General features: G+C 36.3%; 1 non-coding gene across 1 annotated transcript; it reads right to left on the reverse strand.

Annotated features, from left to right (window-relative positions):
- Window positions 1-6072: 6072 nt before the first annotated feature.
- On the reverse strand, window positions 6073-6179 carry LOC140854170 (small nucleolar RNA R71). Its single transcript, XR_012137304.1, has one exon. It is a non-coding gene; the product is annotated as a small nucleolar RNA R71 (small nucleolar RNA).
- Between the last annotated feature and the right edge of the window lie 13997 nt (window positions 6180-20176).

Genomic DNA, 20176 nt, shown 5'->3' on the forward strand with positions numbered 1-20176 from the left:
TTGCTGATTTTTGGACATAAAAAAGATACTTCTCTGCTGGTTATACAATAAAAAATTAGAGAAAAAAAGTTCTTCCCAAGGAGAGAAAGATCAAGGAAGAAGATGGGTCTTCTTTCTTGCGCGCAGTCTTGAAAAAGAAAGAATTTTTTTTTAATTTTTTTTATTTTTTTCTAAGATAAAATTAGATTTGATATAATTTTTAACATAAAAATTTGGAAAAAAAATATAAAAAAAAAAATCTGGTTGGGTGTTTGGGGTTTCTTGGAGTTCTAGATTAAGGAAGAAAATGGATCTTCTTTCTTGTGCATAGCCTAGAAGAAGAAGAAGTTCTGCTTCTAGATTTTTTTTAATTTTTTTTTTTAAGATAAAAATTAGATTAAATCTAATTTTTAACATGAATATTTAGAGAAAAAATATCAAAAAAATCTGGTTGGGTGTTTGGGGCTTCCTAGAGTTCTAGATCAAGAAGGAAAAGGGAGAAGAAGAGAGAAGAACGGTTCTTCTCTTAGATCCCTCTTTTAGGTTTCTCTAGATCTCAAAATTTCATATGATTTTTAATATGAGAAATCAGACTAGATTTGATTTTCATCATGAAAAATTAGAGAAGAAAAGATCTTCATAAAGGCATGAAAGGAAGAGAGAAAGGTTCTCTCTTATGCATGGGAATTGAGAAGAAAGGATTCTTCTCTTGATATCTATTGTGGAGATCAAATGCATGGATCCAGGAAAAAAAGGAGAGAGTCTCCTTATTCTTTATTTTTATAATATTCTCTTTAGATCAGCCAAAGAATGGTATCTTCATGAGCTAGAACTCTCGGAGAGATCGATCAGCACAAGGACTTCTTGTGGATATCCATAGAGGTCGAACACATGTGCGGCTGTCAAGCATCATGAAAAATCATCTACCATAGATTTTAGATGTGGTAATCTACTATCTACACTCAGATATGAGGTTTTAATCTCAATTAATATTTAGATATAATCTAAATATTAATTAAATATGTTCTATACTTGTTGAATTTTAGATTTTAGATGTGCATACATGTATATTAGTTTATATCATAGATCCTGTATGATGATTTTAGATTTGATCTATGCATGCATTCTAGATTAAATTATTTAATCTATATATATTCTGCTGTAAAATTTTGAAATTACATGCACATCACCCACCATGCTTCCCTTCAAATGGTATCAGAGCAGAGGTTCATCATGACATGAACATATATGCATGTAAAATTAAAATCTAGATTTAGCAACGTATGTGATATGTTATGATCTAATTTTAGGTATGATCTAATGTAAAATCAGATCTAATATAATTTAGATTTGATTTAAATTTTTACATATATGATATGTGAATTAGATTAGATGTTCTGAGTAACAAAGTAACTCAAATTGAGTAATCACCAGACCATCTGATTATAGGAGCAAGTAGGGTTACATGACCCTCTCTTTTCATTCAATGGGATGCTCTTCATGATGTGTAGGAGTGCCACTGTGAGGTCCCATAAAGAAAAAAATAAAAAGAGAAAATTTACTTTCTTGCAAAATCCTAAATCTTAAAATCTTAGGTGTTGTTGTATGTGATATAAGTTGTGAATAAACTAGTTACATCTAATCTTGATTAATCAAATTTACTTTGATTGAAAATCATGAAAATTTAGATTTGATCTAAAAGATTTTATGATTTAATGTAAAAAATTTACATAAAAAATTGTTTCATAACCTTAACCCATGTTGATGCTATATTTAATTAAGAATTAAAAAATATATTTTAGATCTAAAATTATGATTAAAAATCTAATGATATTACATAAAATATGGGGCATGGGTTAGCTCAAATCAGGTTCTTTTAATTAGGTTAGACCTAAGGTTAGAATCAAAGACTTAATGGACTAAAAAGAGTAGTTGATCTAATCTAACCAATAGTTGACTTAGATTAGATCTAGAGTACTCTAGATCAAAAATAATAGTTATAGTTGATTGAGTCTATATCTTTGATTAAATCAAAAAGATCTTGATTCAGGCTCAAAGATTGAGCCCAAGTCATTGAGCTAATTAGATCGTTGGTGACTCGAGTTGATCTATGTTGTTAAGATTAATCAGTATGACTGATTGAGGTACCCTAGACTGACTTGTCTCTAATCCTTCTCATGACTTGGTAAAATCAGTGAGAGGATCTACGATATGTCGGTTGGACCCACTGGTAACTAATCCTTCTTATGACTTGATGAAGTCAGTGAGAGGATTATGACTTGTAGGTCGACTGATGTCCTTTAAGATATATTAATCAAATTTTTTAAATTATTAAGTCCATAAAATGAGCTAGTTATAGGGATAATTAGATCATAGCCTCCCATTAAGGTGCGTGATAATGAGTCCAATATCTCAAATAGGCATTGGAGGTGCCACACACCTGGTGTCTATTACGTATTGAAATTATCATTCATTATATGACCATCTTATTGTACCTTCAGACCAATGCTCAGGTTGGTCGAGCCACACTCGGGCCTGGACATCTATTTTGTTAGATGCACTTGATGTTGTCATGTTAATAGTTGGACCTAACCAGAATTTTTAGTGGAGGCACCACACGTCTGCTGAAGGGATGCCTGGGATAAAATCTGATTGCTAGAAATTATTTAGAAAAATAATTGGTTGTGAATCTATCCATGGATGCACTAGGATTGGCCAAGCCACACTCAGGCCTGAATACAGTCTGTGTGGATTTTAGCACCCGTTAAAGAATTAAAGTAATTCCTCAGATTGGAGATAGAGGCTATCGATTCATATAAGATAGTAGGGGAATCTTTAGACTGAAGACCAAGTCTTTAGGCTTAAAATAATACATATACTAATAGGTTGATTTATGTCACAAATTGACATAAAAAGTATCAATTAATATCTAAATTATCTAACTTTATTAGGAAATTGATACTTGTTATTATATTTTGCAGAAGAAGAGGTCATCAATAGAAAGAACAAAGAAAGAGGATTTTAACGGCACAAATTTTATGCAAAACGGAGTTAAATTAACCCAGGAATTGAAGAATGAAGAAAGAAGACTCAATTGGGTCAAACCCGAGTCAAATCAGATCAAAATTGATCAAAAATCAATTGATTTGGTGATCTGGTTAGCCGCCTGGTCCACAGCAATAGGCGCCTGGACCATGGACCCATCGGCGCACCATAAACCAGCCAATCAGCGAGTCTCGGCTCACCGCAACGCATCGCGAGCCCGATCCACGTGTGCGGTCCAGGGCTCATGAGGAGAGAGAAGAAGGTCCGAAGGGCAACCTGGTAACTTCACATCACTCGATGGTCCGATCTTCTCTGATCAAGATCCAACGCTCTACATTTTTGCACCATTGGATGGCCACCATCGTAGCCGGTCAAGATCCAACCGTAATCAAGGCAATTGCAAGAATCAATAAACACTAGGACAACACGGGATCCTTCTGCAGCGCGATCCAACGGACGAAATCTTCCAGCGCCTTGATCGGATGGTCCGTGATGCATCCGACCTGATCCCATCTCTGCAGTGCGATCCAACGGCAGCGCTTCACCCAGATCGTGATCCGACGGCCCAGAATCGCTCCCGCTTGATTTATTAGATGAATTGGGTCCTTTAGATGAAGATCGGACGGCTGAAATAATTTCTAGGGTTTCTTGATGGATTTAAGTGCTTTTTGAGCAAGATTTGAGCTCCTAATCCCCCATAACAGCCCTCTAAAACCTCTTAGTCCCACATCTAAAGTTTTGAAAACCTTATAACCCCCAAATGCCTATAAAAAGCCACCAAAGGCCTTTGTTTTAATGATTCTTTCCTTTCGATCAAGCTTGTAACCCTAGATAGTGGGGTTTTTAGCTTTCTTCTCAAGCCTCGAGCTTTGAAGTTTTTGTAATAATTTTTTTTTTATATAAAATCTTATTTTTATGTAATTTTATCTCTTTACCTTATGCAATTTATTTTTCTTGCAATTAGGATAGTTTAATTTATGCAATTTAATTTTATGCAATTAGGTTAGTTTAAATTATGCAGTTTAAATTTATGCAATTAGGATAGTTTAATTTATGAAATTAGGGTAGTTTATTTTTCTGTATTTAAATTTTATAAGTAGATTTAGATCATGTCTAGCTAAGCATCCCTTCTAGGGTTTGCGATGAAGCTAGATCATGAGTAGGGGTTTTACATAGGGTTCTTTCTTTTTCTTAGGGTTTCTTTTTCTTTTTCTTTTGCCAAGAATTTTTGATGAACTACAGTTGGGTCAGAGTCCCTTCATAGTTCATGCTTGATTCAGTGCATAGGAGGAGAAAACCCTAAGGGATCCTAGTTACTACTCTCCTGTAAAGAATCTTGATGGGTTATCGTTGGGCCTTAGTCCCTTCATAATCTATGCTTGGGAAAGACAAGAGGAGTAGTCGTTAGGATCAATAAAAAAAATTCTAGGTATAATTCCCTAATCTAGATCTAGTGGATTCAAAAACCCTAGATCCTTAGTCTTATTGTCTTTAGCAAACAACTTTCGATTTTCGATTTTCGTTAAAGCTCGCTTGAGCATAGATTTGAAAATCATTTTTAAACTAAGTCTCTGTGGGATCGACCCGTACTCGCTAGTCGTGCTACTCTGCACACTGTGCGCTTGCGATTTTATTTACAAATTTTAAGATTTGTACATCAAGTTTTTGGCACCGTTGTCGGGGATTTGGCGTTTTAAATTATTTTCAAATATTTATTCTTCATGCTTTATAACTCTCTTTCTTTTTCCTTTAGGTTTCTAGATTTAGTTGATGATTGCTGGAAAACTCAGGTACGCTTCTAATTTCTCTTTTATTATTTATAGTTAATTACTTTTCCTTTTAGACCTAATCATTTGAATTTACTTAATCACAAAAAAAAATAAAATAAAATAAAATAAAACAAAACAAAAGATATTTCATAATCGTGAAGTAAAATATCAAAAAAAAAATTCTAAATTAAAATCTTTTACATTCTTGGTCATCTTGTTTATTTGCATTTGCATTTTCATAATTAATCTAAGAGCATCAACCCATTAACAAGATAAGGTGGGGATTTCATTACCCTTCCTTAGCCCAAAAACCATCTCCATCATATTGCATTACCTAGACCTTTAATCTTAAAATCAATTAGACGTCAACCTTAAGGAATTCGAGCTCAATAGGATAAGGAACCCTAAGAGTTCTACCAAGTTTGAGTTGTTTGATTAGTTGGTGTCTAGGCAAGTCCCTGAGGGTGGTTTGTTAAATTGGTTCAGTTGCTGGTCTGGCCAACTCGTTTGGTGCCTAGAAAGGCAATGATGAGTGAACCTCCCACCTCTTATACTTACCTGGCTAACTAGTTGATCAATCTCCACTTGGAAGGCTTGAAGGATCATCTTGGAACAGTTAGGAGCTGTCTAGATTTAGGTTAACCCTAGGATAGATTGAGTTTAATTTATTGTTTCACTTGTTTGAAAAATAAAAAAAAATTATTAAAATTTAAATTAATTTGGTTACTTTTCTTTAGATTTAGGACTCCTTAGGATCTTTTCTTTAGAACTTTTTCTCTTTTCTTTCTTTTTCTTATACATAAAAATTTTATAAAAAAAAAATTGTATAAACATCGAGAACCATACACCTCGTGTGTGGAGAAGAGTGTCGGGTCATCTAGTTAGAATTGAGTCAATTCCTGTTGTTCCAATGGCTGAACCAATCCAACCCATGACCCTTAAGGATTTGTGTTATCCAGTTGGCTCCATCCAACCATCTTGTATCAGGTTGCCACAACCCTCAGCTAACAATTTTGAAATCAAACCTCAAATCATAAATATGCTTCCAAAATTCATAGGATTAGAGGATGCTTATATATTTATTAGAGAATTTGAGGAGGTATGTGCAACCATGAAACTGCAATTAACAGAGGATGAGGTCAAACTTAGATTAATCAACTTTGCCCTTAAGGATAATGCTAAGAAGTGGCTTTATAGTCTGCCAAACCATTCTGTCACTACCTGGGAGGGCTTTGTGAGAATATTTTTGAAAAAATATTTTTCCCATCATAAAATAGCAAGGATTAGGAATGAAATAAATCAATTTTACCAACTAGCTGGTGAATCATTTTGGAAGTACTTTGATCGTTTCAAGAATCTTTTGACCCAATGCCCACACCATGGAATAGAAACTTGGAGACTATGCCAGATCATCTATGAGGGGTTAGATTCAAACTTAAGAATCATGCTAGAGTCCATGTGTCAAGGCCAATTTATGGACAAAGAAACTACTGAAGCTTGGCAATTCTTAGAAGACCTAGCCGAGAAAAATTTACAGTGGGAAACAACTAGGGAACCTGATAAAGCTACACCTTCAAGAGGAGGAATGCATCAAATTCAACCAACCCTAGCATCAGAGGCCAAGATTGCAACCTTAACACGTAGATTGGAAGCCTTAGAATTACAGAGACCAGCCAATGAAAATCAAATATCTGCACCCATGTGTAAAGGGTGCAATGCACCAGACCATGTCTTAGAAGAATGTTCCTACTCGAATGAGTGTGCATAGGTGAATGCCACCTATCAAGGATCATTGAACAATCCTTATGCACCCACATATAACCCAGGTTGGAGGAACCACCCGAATTTCTCATGGTCCCAGAATCCTAATGTAGGCAATCCAAATTTCAATCAGCAAAATCTAAGGTCCAACCCAGTGATGAACAACCCGCCAGGCTTCCATGATAATGACAAGAAAATTATCTCTTTAGAGAAAAGCCTAGAAGCCATGATGAAGACACATACCAGCTTTATGCAAACCATGGGTCAACTCATAAATAATAACACCCAAGCTATAGCCCGTCTGGAAATGCAAGTAAGTCAGCTGGCTTCGACCATTAGTGAACGAGAACATGGTAGGTTACCTAGCCAACCTGAGCCAAATTCTAGGAACCAAAATGGTCCACGACCCCAACAAGGAAACCAAGTTAATGGTGTAAATGCCATTCATACCTTAAGATCGAGAAAACAAATAGACAATAAGGTAGTTGCACTTGATGATATAGAGAACTCATCTGTCGAGTCACCTTCTAAAACTACTACCTTTCAACCTCAAGCACCAGAAATTGAAAATTCACCTAGTCCAGTACTTAAAAGTCCTAGAGCTCCTTTTCCAAACAGACTGAAATCCAATAAATCTGAACATTTAGACAAAATTTTAGAGGTATTTAAACAAGTCCAAGTTAATATTCCTCTTTTAGATATAATCCATCAGGTTCCAACTTATGTCAAATTTTTAAAAGATCTTTGCACTAAGAAAAGGACCACTAATGTACCAAACAAAATATTTTTGGCTGCAAGTGTCAGTTCATACCTATCTAGCCATGTGCCAATTAAATATAAGGACCCTGGAGCTCCAATAATTTCTTGTGTTATTGGAGAAACCAATATAAAAAAGGCCTTGCTAGATCTAGGAGCTAGTATGAATATCCTTCCATATTCGGTGTATAAGCAACTAGGATTAGAAAAACTTCAACCTACTAGGATCACATTACAGTTAGCCGATAGATCTCTCAGGATCCCTAAGGGAATGGTCGAGGATGTTCTGATAAAGGTTGAAAATTTCATTTTCCCTGTAGATTTTATTATTTTAGAGACTGAGCCAGTTGCGAATCCTAAAGGACATATACCTATCATTTTAGGAAGACCATTCTTAGCTACGGCCAATGCTGAAATCAATTGTCGAAATGGTCTAATGAAGTTATCCTTTGGAAATATGACCATTGAGTTGAATGTTTTTAACTTAGAACAGGAATCCTCATCTCATGCTGATGTCAATGTAGTCCAAGATAGTATTTATGAATCCATTGACATTAGTGATGATGAAGTCGACCTAGAGTCTAACCCCTGGTTAATCCATGAGTCTGAGGATGTCAATGAAATACTTAAAGAAAATCAGATTAATCAGGAATCGACACTTCCTACTGAACGAATCATTGAGATGGTGAAATCATCACCTAAACCATCGATAGAGGAAGCACCCATTTTAGAACTGAAACCCCTCCCAGAACATCTCAAGTATGCATATCCAGGACCCAAAGAAACTTTACCTGTAATTATTGCATCAGACCTAGATCCCAAACAAGAGGAGGAGTTAGTGTCAGTTCTAAAAGCAAATCAAGAAGCAATAGGTTGGACCATAGCAGATATCAAAGGAATAAGCCCTTTATAGTTCAACATAGAATATACTTAGAGGAAGAGGCTAAACCAACAAGAGAAGCCCAAAGAAGGCTTAATCCAGCTATGAAGGATGTAGTTAAAAAGGAGATTCTGAAACTCCTAGATAGTGGAATAATTTATCCTATTTTTGATAGCTCTTGGGTAAGCCCAGTTCAAGTAGTACCCAAGAAATCTGGGGTAACAGTGGTCCAAAATGATGCAAACGAACTTATCCCAACTAGGACCCAAACGGGATGGAGGGTCTGTATAGACTATAGAAAGTTGAATGCTGCGACAAGGAAAGATCACTTTCCTTTGCCATTTATTGATCAAATGTTGGAAAGACTAGCCGGACAAGAGTTTTACTATTTTCTTGATGGATACTCCAGTTACAACCAGATCCCCATAGCTGCTGAAGATCAAGAAAAGACTACATTCACCTATCTATTTGGTACTTTTGCCTATAGATGAATGTCCTTTGGACTATGTAATGCACCGGCAACCTTCCATAGATGCATGATCAGCATGTTTTCAGATATGATAGAATGATTTCTAGAAATTTTTATGGATGACTTTTCTATTTTTGGCCTAACCTTCTCCGAGTGTCTGAATCACCTGCAATTAGTTCTAGAACGATGTAAGGAGAAGCACTTAGTTCTCAATTGGGAAAAATATCAGTTTATGGTCAAACAAGAATAGTTCTTGGCCATGTCATTTCTAAAAAGGGGATTGAAGTGGACAAGGCCAAAATAGATCTAATTGCAAGTCTTCCACCACCTAAATCTGTGAAAGAAATACGTTCATTTTTAGGTCATGCTGGATTCTATAGAAGGTTTATTGCCAACTTTAGCAAAGTAGCACGTCCACTGACTAATCTTTTGGCAAAGGATACCAAATTTGAATTTACTCATGAGTGCTTGGAATCTTTTGAATTTCTAAAAAAAGCACTTGTATCAGCTCCAATCATTCATCCTCTTGTCTGGTCTGAACCATTTGAATTAATGTGTGATGCGTCCGATCATGTTGTGGGCCAATCTTAGGTCAATGGATAAATAAGCTGCCTAGAGTGATATATTATGCAAGTAAAACCTTAAATGATGCGCAGCTTAACTACACCACAACTGAGAAGGAGTTCTTGCCGTTGTCTTTGCTTTAGAGAAATTTAGATCTTATTTGGTTGGGACCCACACCATTGTTTACACCGATCACTAGCCATTAGACATCTCCTAGCAAAGAAGGATGCCAAAGCACGCTTAATCAGATGGATTTTGCTCCTTCAAGAATTTGACCTAGAAATTAGGGACAAAAAGCACTGAGAACGTTGTAGCAGATCATTTGTCCCAATTTCAGTCGCACCATCTAGTGAACCACCCATCAATGAATCTTTCCCAGATGAGCAACTCATGTCTGTGTCTACTGAATCTTGGTTTGCTGATATTATAAATTATTTAGTCATAGGTAAGATACCTTCTCATTGGACTAAGCAGGATAAATATAAATTCTTTGCCCAAGTGAAGTATTTCATTTGGGATGATCCTTATCTTTTTAAACAATGTCCTGATCAAATTATTAGAAGGTGTATCCCAGATAACGAAGTCATGAATATTTTATCTTTTTGTCATGATCAAGCATGTGGGGGTCACTTCGCGTCTAAAAAAACTGCTGCTAAGGTTCTCCAATGTGGTTTTTATTGGCCCAATTTGTTTAAGGATGCTCATGAATATTGTAAAAGTTGTGCTCAATGTCAGAAAATGGATCGAATTACCAAGCGACACATGATGCCACTCAACCCAATCTTGGTAGTTGAAGTTTTTGATGTTTGGGGGATCGATTTCATGGGACCATTTTCAAATTTCTTTGGAAATGAATATATTCTAGTAGCAGTTGATTATGTTTCAAAATGGGTAGAAGCAATTGCATGTAGAACATCCGATAGCAAAATGGTCATTAAGTTTCTTAAAGAAAATATTCTCTCCCATTTCGGTATTCCTAGGGCAATCATTAGTGATCGGGGAACCCATTTTTGTAACCGACCTTTTGCAACATTGATGAAAAAGTATAATGTCACCCACAAATTGGCCACACCATATCATCCTCAAACTAGTGGGTAAGTTGAAGTGTCAAACCGACAAATCAAATAGATCCTAGAAAAAACTGTTAGTGCCAATAGAAAGGATTGGTCTTTGAAATTAATTGATGCACTTTGGGCATACCGAACCGCTTTCAAGACCAATCTAGGAATGTCTCCTTATAGGATTATGTTTGGTAAACCATGTCACTTGCCTATTGAGATAGAACACAAAGCCATGTGGGCCATAAAATAACTAAATACAAATTTGAACGACGTTGGAAACCATAGGAAGCTTCAGTTGAATGAATTAGAAGAACTTAGAAATGAAGCCTATGAAAATGCAAGGATATACAAGGAACGAACCAAAGCATTTCATGATCAATCAATTATGAGAAAAATTTCAATATCGGACAAAAGGTGCTCTTATATAACTCTAGATTACATCTGTTTTCAGGAAAGCTTAGGTCTAGATGGACAGGACCATTTTTAGTAAAGAAAGTCTTTTCACACGGAACTGTTGAGATAGAAAACTCAAGTAATGGTGTTATCTTTAAAGTTAGTGGTCAACGATTAAAACTATTCTTGGAATTACCTATCGAGACTGTTGAAGATGCCATGGTTCTTTATGAACCAACTTATTCTGATTAAATTATTTCGAGGTTTGGTCTGGCTGAAGACATAAAACTTAGCGCTTCTGGGAGGCAACCCAGCTTATTTAATTTCTAATGCTTTTTTTTGTTTTCAGTTTGCTTAGGACAAATAAATTAGATAAACTCCATTGGGGACAATGTCGGTCAAGTTGGGGAGAGAGCTTGAACAAAATCAGGTGTTATCATTTCCTTTTCCTTCCACTATGAGTTATTTCTTGCATTTAATATATTAAAAAAAAAATTTGAAATAAATTAATCTAGAAAAAAATAAGAGTAAGTTAGAAAGTATTTGCTAATAAATGTAGTGAGTCACGGAGAAGATTAGCTGGTTAGACTCTTGGTGGCCTAGGTCATTTAAAGACTATTAGCACTTCCAATTGCACATGCACACTATTGCCCAGCTATGCAACCCAAGAGGGGGGGTGAATTGGGTCTATAAAAATTTTAAACTTAACTAATGACTTATGAAAGATGTTTGTCGATAGCTAAATGAAAGAGGAGAAAAACCTTAGTTCAAGATTAATTGCCTAAAGCAAGAATGCAAGGAAATAATGAAGAGTTAAAGAGAAATAATTATGCACACCACAAACACAAAGATTTATCGTGGTTCGGTGCCAACCTTGCACCTACATCCACTCCCCAAGCTCCTACTTGGGAATTCCAATCCACTAAACTTGTATTCAACCCGAATACAAACGTCGGAAACTCCGACACTAGCTGTCTCAAGCCAGTCCACTTATTTCTCGGGTACAAGCCAACCCAATACACTCCGATTTCAGGTTCGGATCAACCTTCCCTTATTTTGGAACCCCTTCAAAATAAAAACAATCACTCACAAAGAGTAAAATAGTTTATAGCACAAATAAGTACAAGAAAAGCTCCTTTAATGAGCGAATATAACTTTAAATATACTTTACTCAAGTGAAGAAGCCCCTTTTTGGATTTCCTCAAAGTTGGATGGGAATTGATTGAGAGCTTGAGGAGTTGGTGAGCTTTGATTGTTGGCTTCTTGAAGGCTTTAAATGAGCTCTTGATTAGGGCTGAAAAGTAGGCTTGAGAAACCCTCTCTTTTGAATGCTCTTGAATGCTCTCTTGAATGCTCTTCAAATCTCTTTCTTTTTCTTCTTAATGTCTTGCTTATCCCTTTCAATCTCTTGCTTGTTTTCCACCTTTTAAAATCTTTTATAGCTTTAAGAAATAGAGAAAAATATTCTAGGCAGAAAAAGAGCCGTTAGAGCACATTAAATGAGCATTAAAAGCACCTAAAATGGGTTAAAAACTAACCGTTGCGGACAAATCCCGTCGCAGGGGTCGACTCATGAGTCGACTCATACCTCAGGGGTCGACTCATAAGTCGACCTCTGTTGCAACAACCAGAAAATGGGTTTCTGGAAATTTTGGCCTAAAACTGCAGAAGTCGACTCATGAGTCGACTCATGCCTTGTGGGTCGACTCATGAGTCGACTCACTGGCCGTGCCAAGCCAAAAATCCAGCGTGCCAAGCTAAAATTCAGCATGCCAAGCTGAAATTCAGCGTGCCAAGCTGCTCATTGTGCCATGAGCTGACTCATGAGTCGACTCATGGATTTCAAACATGCATAACTTCAAAAATACAAGTCCAACAACAATGAAATTTTCACCAATAGATCACAAATCTTTTGCTCTACCAAATGATACTATTAAATCAGGGTTTTGGTAAAATTATGATTTTGCCCCTGAAGAGCACAAAGACTTTTTCAAATAAAAGTATTGGTATCCCTTCAATCTGCTTTGTAATCATCAAAATCAATCTAGGAGCAACAATCTCCCCCTTTTTGATGATGATAAAATACTTGAACAAAAGCATTTATGTGAATCATGAATTTCAAAAGGATGCATTATAGGTGCATATGCTTGAAAAGAGTATTGATTCTTTTGGCATGTGATACAAATGGTCATATGCATAAATAGTTTGCCCATTTGCTTAAAGATTTGAAAATTTGCTCATTGGATTATGTGAAGTTGGTGTTAGAGCAGAAAATTTATTTTTGTTATCAGAGCAAGCTGTATCTTGAAAATTTGCTCATTCTCATTTGATTTTAGTTTTAGTATCAGAGCAAAAATAATTAGGTGTGCCAATGCATGTCTAAGAGTTAATTTGGAAAGTGTATTAGAGCATTTTAAATTTAAGATGTATCAGAGCAAGTAAGAATTTTATAATGTATCAGAGCAAGTTAAGAATTTTAAAATGTATCAGAGCAAGTTAAATTTCTTAAGATGTATCAGAGCAAGTAAGGATTTTAAAGCTTATCAAAGCATATTTAAATTTTTAAAGCAAATCAGAGCATATTTAAAGAAGCAATTTACTCATTGTATTTTTAAGTTATGTAATAATTTTACTTTTAATATTGTTCTTTGAATTCTCCAATTCATTCATTATATTTCTCAAATAATGTATAATTTTGGCTTTTAATTTCTCATAATTTGTAGTTTTGCTTTTGATGGATTGCTTTTTCTTTAATTTCTCCCCCTTTTTGACATCATCAAACATGGTTAACTCCCCCTCTTTTTTGAATACGTTTTCTCTTTAATACTTTTAGTGCTAATCATTGATGTTTGCTCCCCCTCAATACAGCAATTATTAACAGCAATCATCAACAAAGAGAAGATATATAACCAAAAGATGATTGACATCATTACAAAGAGTAGATATATAAGCAAAAGATGATTAAAACCATAATTATTTCAATACAAATTCCATAACATAAAAGTCAACTAGCTAATGTCATTACATGGCCCCAAAATACAGATCCTAGAAAGAACAAGACACTAACACCTAGGATCTAGTAAAGATCATGACTAGAAGGATCGGAGTCATCAGAGATAGGATGAGGAGCTGATGGATCTCGACCAGAAGAACGTCCTCTACCCCGTCTGCCTCTGGCACGAGCAGGTGAGCGAGATGAACTAGGAGGCTGAGAACGCTGTGAGGCCAAGGACTGGACAGAAAGAGTGAGTCTGATGGAATCAAGTACGTTCAGTGCTCTGAAAACAGACTGAAGTAGAGCAGTGAACTGAATGGATGCATGCTCACTCGAGCCTCGGATCTCTCTCCTCAGTAACTCATATCCACCCTCCAGTGCACCTCTGAGCCTGCCAGCCTCTGCAGTAAGGTCTGTGACCTCAATAGTGGACTCCTGTGGCTGAGGATGGGCCAAAGCTAGGACTTGCCCCTGCAAGTCAAGAACTCTCTCAGTCAGTCTCCAAACGGTGTCCTCAAGCTGCTGAATCCGGATAGACTGATCTGTGATCAACTGAAACACAGTGGAGATATGGGGAGTCATGGTCTGATCAGATGAAGTGACCCCTGGTGTAAATGTAGTAGTGCTCCACTGTCTAGATAGTAAGGAAGCCACACGCTGTGATATCTGCTCGATCTGATCATCAGCCAATCTGAACTCTGATGTAGGTGCGCTGCTCTCTGGCTGATGTACTGGTGTGGGCCTCCTGGTGAACTCTGAAGGGCTAGCCTCTGGGTCTGGAATGAACTGGATATCTGGTGATGCTGCCCTGAAGTCATGGATAAGAGATGATGGACCTTCTTCTTCAGCTCTGTCTTCTACTCTGTCCTCAGCTCTCTCCTCAGAACCCTTGATCCAACCACCATCAGTCTTTGTAAAACCCATACGGTGCAGGGTGTGTTGGTTGAAGGTGTCTACATGAGAGAGCTTAGTAGATGCCTCCCCCTCAAAGCTAACTCCAAACCTCCTAAAAACTCGAGTAAGGGCCATACCAAAAGGCAAATGTGCCTTAGATCTGTTCAATGTCTCTCTCATGGCCTCTATCATTAGTGCAGGGAGGTTCAGGGGGGTTTGAGTGATAACATGAAACATAATACAAATGTCTCTGCTGGAAAGTAGATCATGCCTACCACTCCTAGGGAAGAAGAGCTTCGTCACCAACTGATGTAGGATCCTCATCTCAATAGACAAAATCTTTGCTTCCAATTTATTCAAACTCCCTGTGTAGGTTCCCCCTAGAATAACACTGATCCCCTCTTCCTTTATTGGGAGTTTCATATAAGAGTAACCCTCACTGGGCAAATGTAGTATTTCTCCCAAAATACTAGGATCCAAACAAATATCAACACCCTTGACTGTTGAAGTCACTGACCCATTCCCATAATGTAGATTCTGATAGAATTCTCTGACTAGGTCTACAAAAGTGACTTCCTTAAGGGAGCAGTAGAAACTCCATCCCTGGTTCTTAATTTTTGTTCCAAATGTAAAATCCTCTTTTTCAAAGAACCGAAAATCCATATTTTTACCGGTTTCAACTTTCCTATCAGATAGAGGGTTCTTACTGGGGCTTAGCGATGATTGAGAAGGACCTTGAGTTGACACAGAAGCCGGAGTGAGAGCAGTGGAGGACTGAGCAGCTTGCCTTTTTCTCCGGATATTTTCTTCTAGCTCACGGACCGACTTTCTTCTCTGAGGGAGCTTCATCTTCGGAGCCATTCTCAACACAGCAGCAGGCAGAAAGACTTGGAGGATTAAGTGGATGAGTGGAAGAAGGATTACAAAAGAATGGAGAGGGATTTTGGCGGAGAGAAGAGGCGGATTTGAGAAGAACGGTGGAGGCTAGGGCACGCTCCAACCGTTTCAATCAAAGGGAAAAGACACGAAAATCCCCTTTCCCAGGTGGTGATTTGTGGTGGAGAGGAGAAGGGAGAACAACCTTGAGCTAGATCCTTGGTTTTGGAGAGAATGGGAATGGAGATGGCGGTTCTTGGAGGGAGGAAGATGAAAAGATGAGTCGGCTCACGAACAGGATTCCAATTAAAAAGAAGGAGCCCGTGGAAAGTTGGCAGTAATTACAAGTTTGCCATAGGGTCGACTCAAGGGGGTCGACTCATGAAACTCAGAAATTCAGAAAAAATATGAATAAATTCCAGAAAAATTTAAAATTTTGGGAGAAGGAATTTTGCTCAACGACAAGTTTTGAGAATAATAAACTTGAGCATTTGGGACCAAGATAGATAATGAAAATTGAGCTCAAAGAATTTTTGACATCAAATCTTTGAAATTTGAGAAATATTTAGGCATAAGGATCAAGAATTCCTAAATTTCTTCTAATTTCACAGAATCTGTCCTCACTAAGGGCCTTTGTAAAGATATCAGCTAATTGATTTTCAGTGCAAACATATTCAAGAATTATATTTTTGATTTGAACATGTTCTCTTATAAAATGATGTCTTATTTCAATATGTTTGGACCTTGAGTGTTGAATTGGATTTTTAGATAGATTTATGGCACTTGTGTTGTCACATCTTATTGGTGTTTCATTAAGTTTGATTTCAAAGTCTTCGAGTTGTTGCTTAATCCACAAGATTTGAGCACAACAACTTCCGACTGCAATGTATTCGGCTTCAGCCGTAGACAGTGCTTCCGAATTTTGTTTCTTGCTAAACTAGGAGATTAGGTTAACTCCAAGAAATTGGCAAATTTCACTTGTGCTTTTTCTATCTAATCTACATCCAACAAAATCAGCATCTGAATAGCCTAATAAATCAATTTGTGAGTTCTTAGAGTACCATAACCCTAGAGTTTGAGTACCATTCAAGTATCTAAGGATTCTTTTAACAGCATTCAAATGAGATTCTTCAGGATTAGATTGATATCTAGCACATAAGCAAACACTAAACATGATATCAGGCCTACTTGCAGTTAAATATAATAATGAGCCAATCATACCTCTATAGTATTTTAAGTCTACACATTTACCTTCATCATCCTTGTCAAGCTTACATGAGGGGCTCATGGGTGTGCCAATTGGTTTGGAGTTCTCCATTCCAAATCTTTTGAGTAGTTTCTTGGTGTACTTGCTTTGGGTGATGGAGATTTTCTCTTTTGTTTGTTTGATTTAGAGTCCGAGGAAGAAGGTAAGTTCTCCCATCATGCTCATCTCGAACTCCCCCTGCATGAGCTTAGCAAAGTCTTGACAAAGAGATTCATTAGTAGACCCAAAAATTATGTCATCAACATAAATTTGTATAATTAATATATCATTTTGATTTTTTTTAATAAAGAGGGTTGTATCTACATTGCCTCTTGAAAAACCATTATTTAGTAAAAATTTGCTTAGCCTATCATACCAAGCTCTAGGTGCTTGTTTTAATCCATATAAAGCTTTATTTAATTTAAAAACATGATCAGAAAAAGCATGATTTTCAAATCCAGGGGGTTGTTCTACATATACTTCTTCAGCAATATATCCATTTAAAAATACACTTTTAACATTCATTTGAAATAATTTGAATTTCATAAAGCAAGCATATGCAAGTAGAAGTCTAATGGCTTCTAATCTAGCAACAGGTGCAAAGGTTTCATCAAAATCAATTCTTTCTTCTTGATTATATCCTTTAGCAACCAGTCTTGCTTTATTTCTAATTACATTACCATGCTCATTTAATTTGTTCCTAAAGACCCATTTTGTGCCAATTATTGAATAATTTTTAGGTCTTAATACTAAGGTCCAAACATTATTCCTTTCAAATTGATTAAGTTCCTCTTGCATTGCATTAATCCAATTATGATCATTTTCAGCTTCTTCAATAGTTTTTGGTTCAAGTTGAGATACAAAAGCACAATGATTAAATACATCTCTAAGTGAAGAACGAGTTTTTACCCCATGCATAGGATCACCAATAATTAACTCCTTAGGGTGGTTGTGAACATACCTCCATTCCTTGGGTAGGTCATTTGTACCTTGAGGTTGTTCTTGAATTTCTTCACCTCTCTCATCTTGTTTGTCTTCTTGTTCCTCGTTCTCTGGAGTTGCTGAATCTTTCAGAGTGATCTCCTTCATACCTTCTATTAGAGGATCTGCATCATCAACACCCTCATTTTTTCTTGAAGGAAGATCGTTAGATTCATCAAAAATAACATGTATGGACTCCTCAACTACTAAAGTTCTTTTGTTAAAAACTCTAAAAGCTTTACTAGTGGAGGAGTAACCTAGAAAGATTGCTTCATCTGATTTTGCATCAAATTTATCAAGTCTTTCTTTACCATTATTTAATACAAAACATCGGCAACCAAAAATATGAAAATATGCAATATTTGGTTTTTTTCCTTTCCAAAGTTCATAGGAGGTTTTCTTTAAAATTTATCCAATCAAAGCACGATTTAAAATGTAACATGCTGTGTTAATTGCTTCCGCCCAAAAATATCTTGGAAGGTTGCTTTCACAAAGCATGGTACGGGCCATTTCTTCTAAGGTTCTGTTTTTCCTTTCAACTACCCCATTTTGTTGGGGTGTCCTAGGAGCAGAGAAGTTATGGCCAATTCCATTTTCATCACAAAAATTTTCAAAGTCTTGATTTTCAAATTCAGTTCCATGATCACTTCTAATATTTTGAATTGAAAATTCTTTTTCATTGGTGACTTTTCGGTAAAATTTAGTGAAAATATGAAAAGTTTCATCTTTGTGTGCCAAAAAGAAAATCCAAGTAAAACGAGAGTAATCATCTATAATTATAAAACCATATCGTTTTTCTCCTAGACTAGTTGTTCTAGTTGGTCCAAATAAGTCCATATGCAAAAGCTCTAAAGGTCTAGAAGTTGAAACAATATTTTTGGATTTAAATGAAACTCTAGTTTGTTTACCTAGTTGGCATGCATCACAAATTCTATCTTTTTCAAAATTCAGTTTAGGCAAGCCAAGAACTAATTCTTTCTTAATTAATTTTGAAAGAGAATGCATGCTAATGTGTGCAAGTCTACGATGCCAAAGCCAACTAGTCTCATTAACTTTAGCATTCAAGGATACTAGGCATTGCATGTCTATTTTGGCTAAATCATTTAAATCTACCATATAAACATTGCCATGTCTATGTCCAATAAATTTAATGCCATCGTTAATAGGACTAGTCACAATGCAAACAGATGATTCAAAAACAACTTTATACCCTTTATCACAAAATTGACTAATGCTAAGTAAGTTATGCTTTAAACCTTTAACTAACAAAATATTTTCAATGTATTTGGAGGGAGTGATACCAATGTTACCTATCTCGATGATCTTTCCTTTGCCATTATCTCCAAAGGTGACCATCCCTCCATCCTTAGCATCAAGCGTGATGAATTGTGATTCATCACCAGTCATGTGTCTCGAGCATCCACTGTCAAGATACCATTTTCTGTTTCCTCCTTGGGATGCTAGACACACCTGCAAACAAAAGTCAAGTTTTTGTTTTAGGTACCCAAGCTTTCTTGGGTCCTTTTTGGTTAGTCAAAATGGTTCCTTTTGGAACCCATATTTTCTTTATAGTTATGTTTGCAGATTTGTTAAAGAGGCAAGTGTATGACTTATGTCCTACTCTACCACATTTGAAACAAGTAATATTGGTAGACTTGTTACTTAAAGAGTTTACATAAATATTTTTTAAAAATTTTTTATTTCTTCAAGGGGTTATAACCAAGTCCAGCCTTATCATATACGGCTTTTTGATTATCAAGAATCATATTCAGTTTGTTTGAACTTAAGGTGAACTTATCTACTATAGGTTTCATCTTGTCAATTTCATTCTTTAAGCTTTGATTTTCTTGAAGCAAGGTGGATTTTTCAATTGAAAAGTTTTCAGCTTGTTTTACTAAGGATTGATTTTTCAATTTCAGCTCTTTGTTTTTCATCCCTAGTTTCTTTAATTCATCAACTAAATCATAGAATGCTTCATGCAATTCTTCAAATATAAAATCACTAGGGGTTTCAGAAATTACCTCATTTTCGTGTGCCATAAGGCACAGGTTGGCTTGTTCGGTTGAGGTTTCCTCATCGGAGCTTGAGTCATCACTCGCACTCCATGTGGCCATCATTGCCTTTTTCTTGAACTTTTTGGGACCTTTCTTCAGTTGTGGACATTCGGATTTGAAATATCCTGGCTTCTTGCACTCGTAGCAGATAAGGGGTTGATCTTTCTCTTTCTCTTTGCTTTGTTCCCTTTTGTGAATGGCCTCTTTCTCATCCCCTGTTTCCTTTTTCTTAGAAATTTCTTGAATCTCCGGGTGATGAGTGCCATCTCTTCATCCTGTTCTTCATCTTCAGTGTCATCAGTTTCTCATCAGGATGAGCTGTGGATTTGAGGGCAATGGTTCTTTTCTTTTTGATTTCTTTCCTCTTGATGTTGCTTCATGCTTAGCTCATGAGTCATCAAGATCCAAGAAGCTCTTCTAGAGGTAGAGTGTTCAAGTCCTTCACTTCTTGGA

The sequence above is a fragment of the Elaeis guineensis genome, chromosome 15 (assembly GCF_000442705.2).
Source record: "Elaeis guineensis isolate ETL-2024a chromosome 15, EG11, whole genome shotgun sequence".
NCBI classification, from domain to species: Eukaryota; Viridiplantae; Streptophyta; class Magnoliopsida; order Arecales; family Arecaceae; genus Elaeis; species Elaeis guineensis.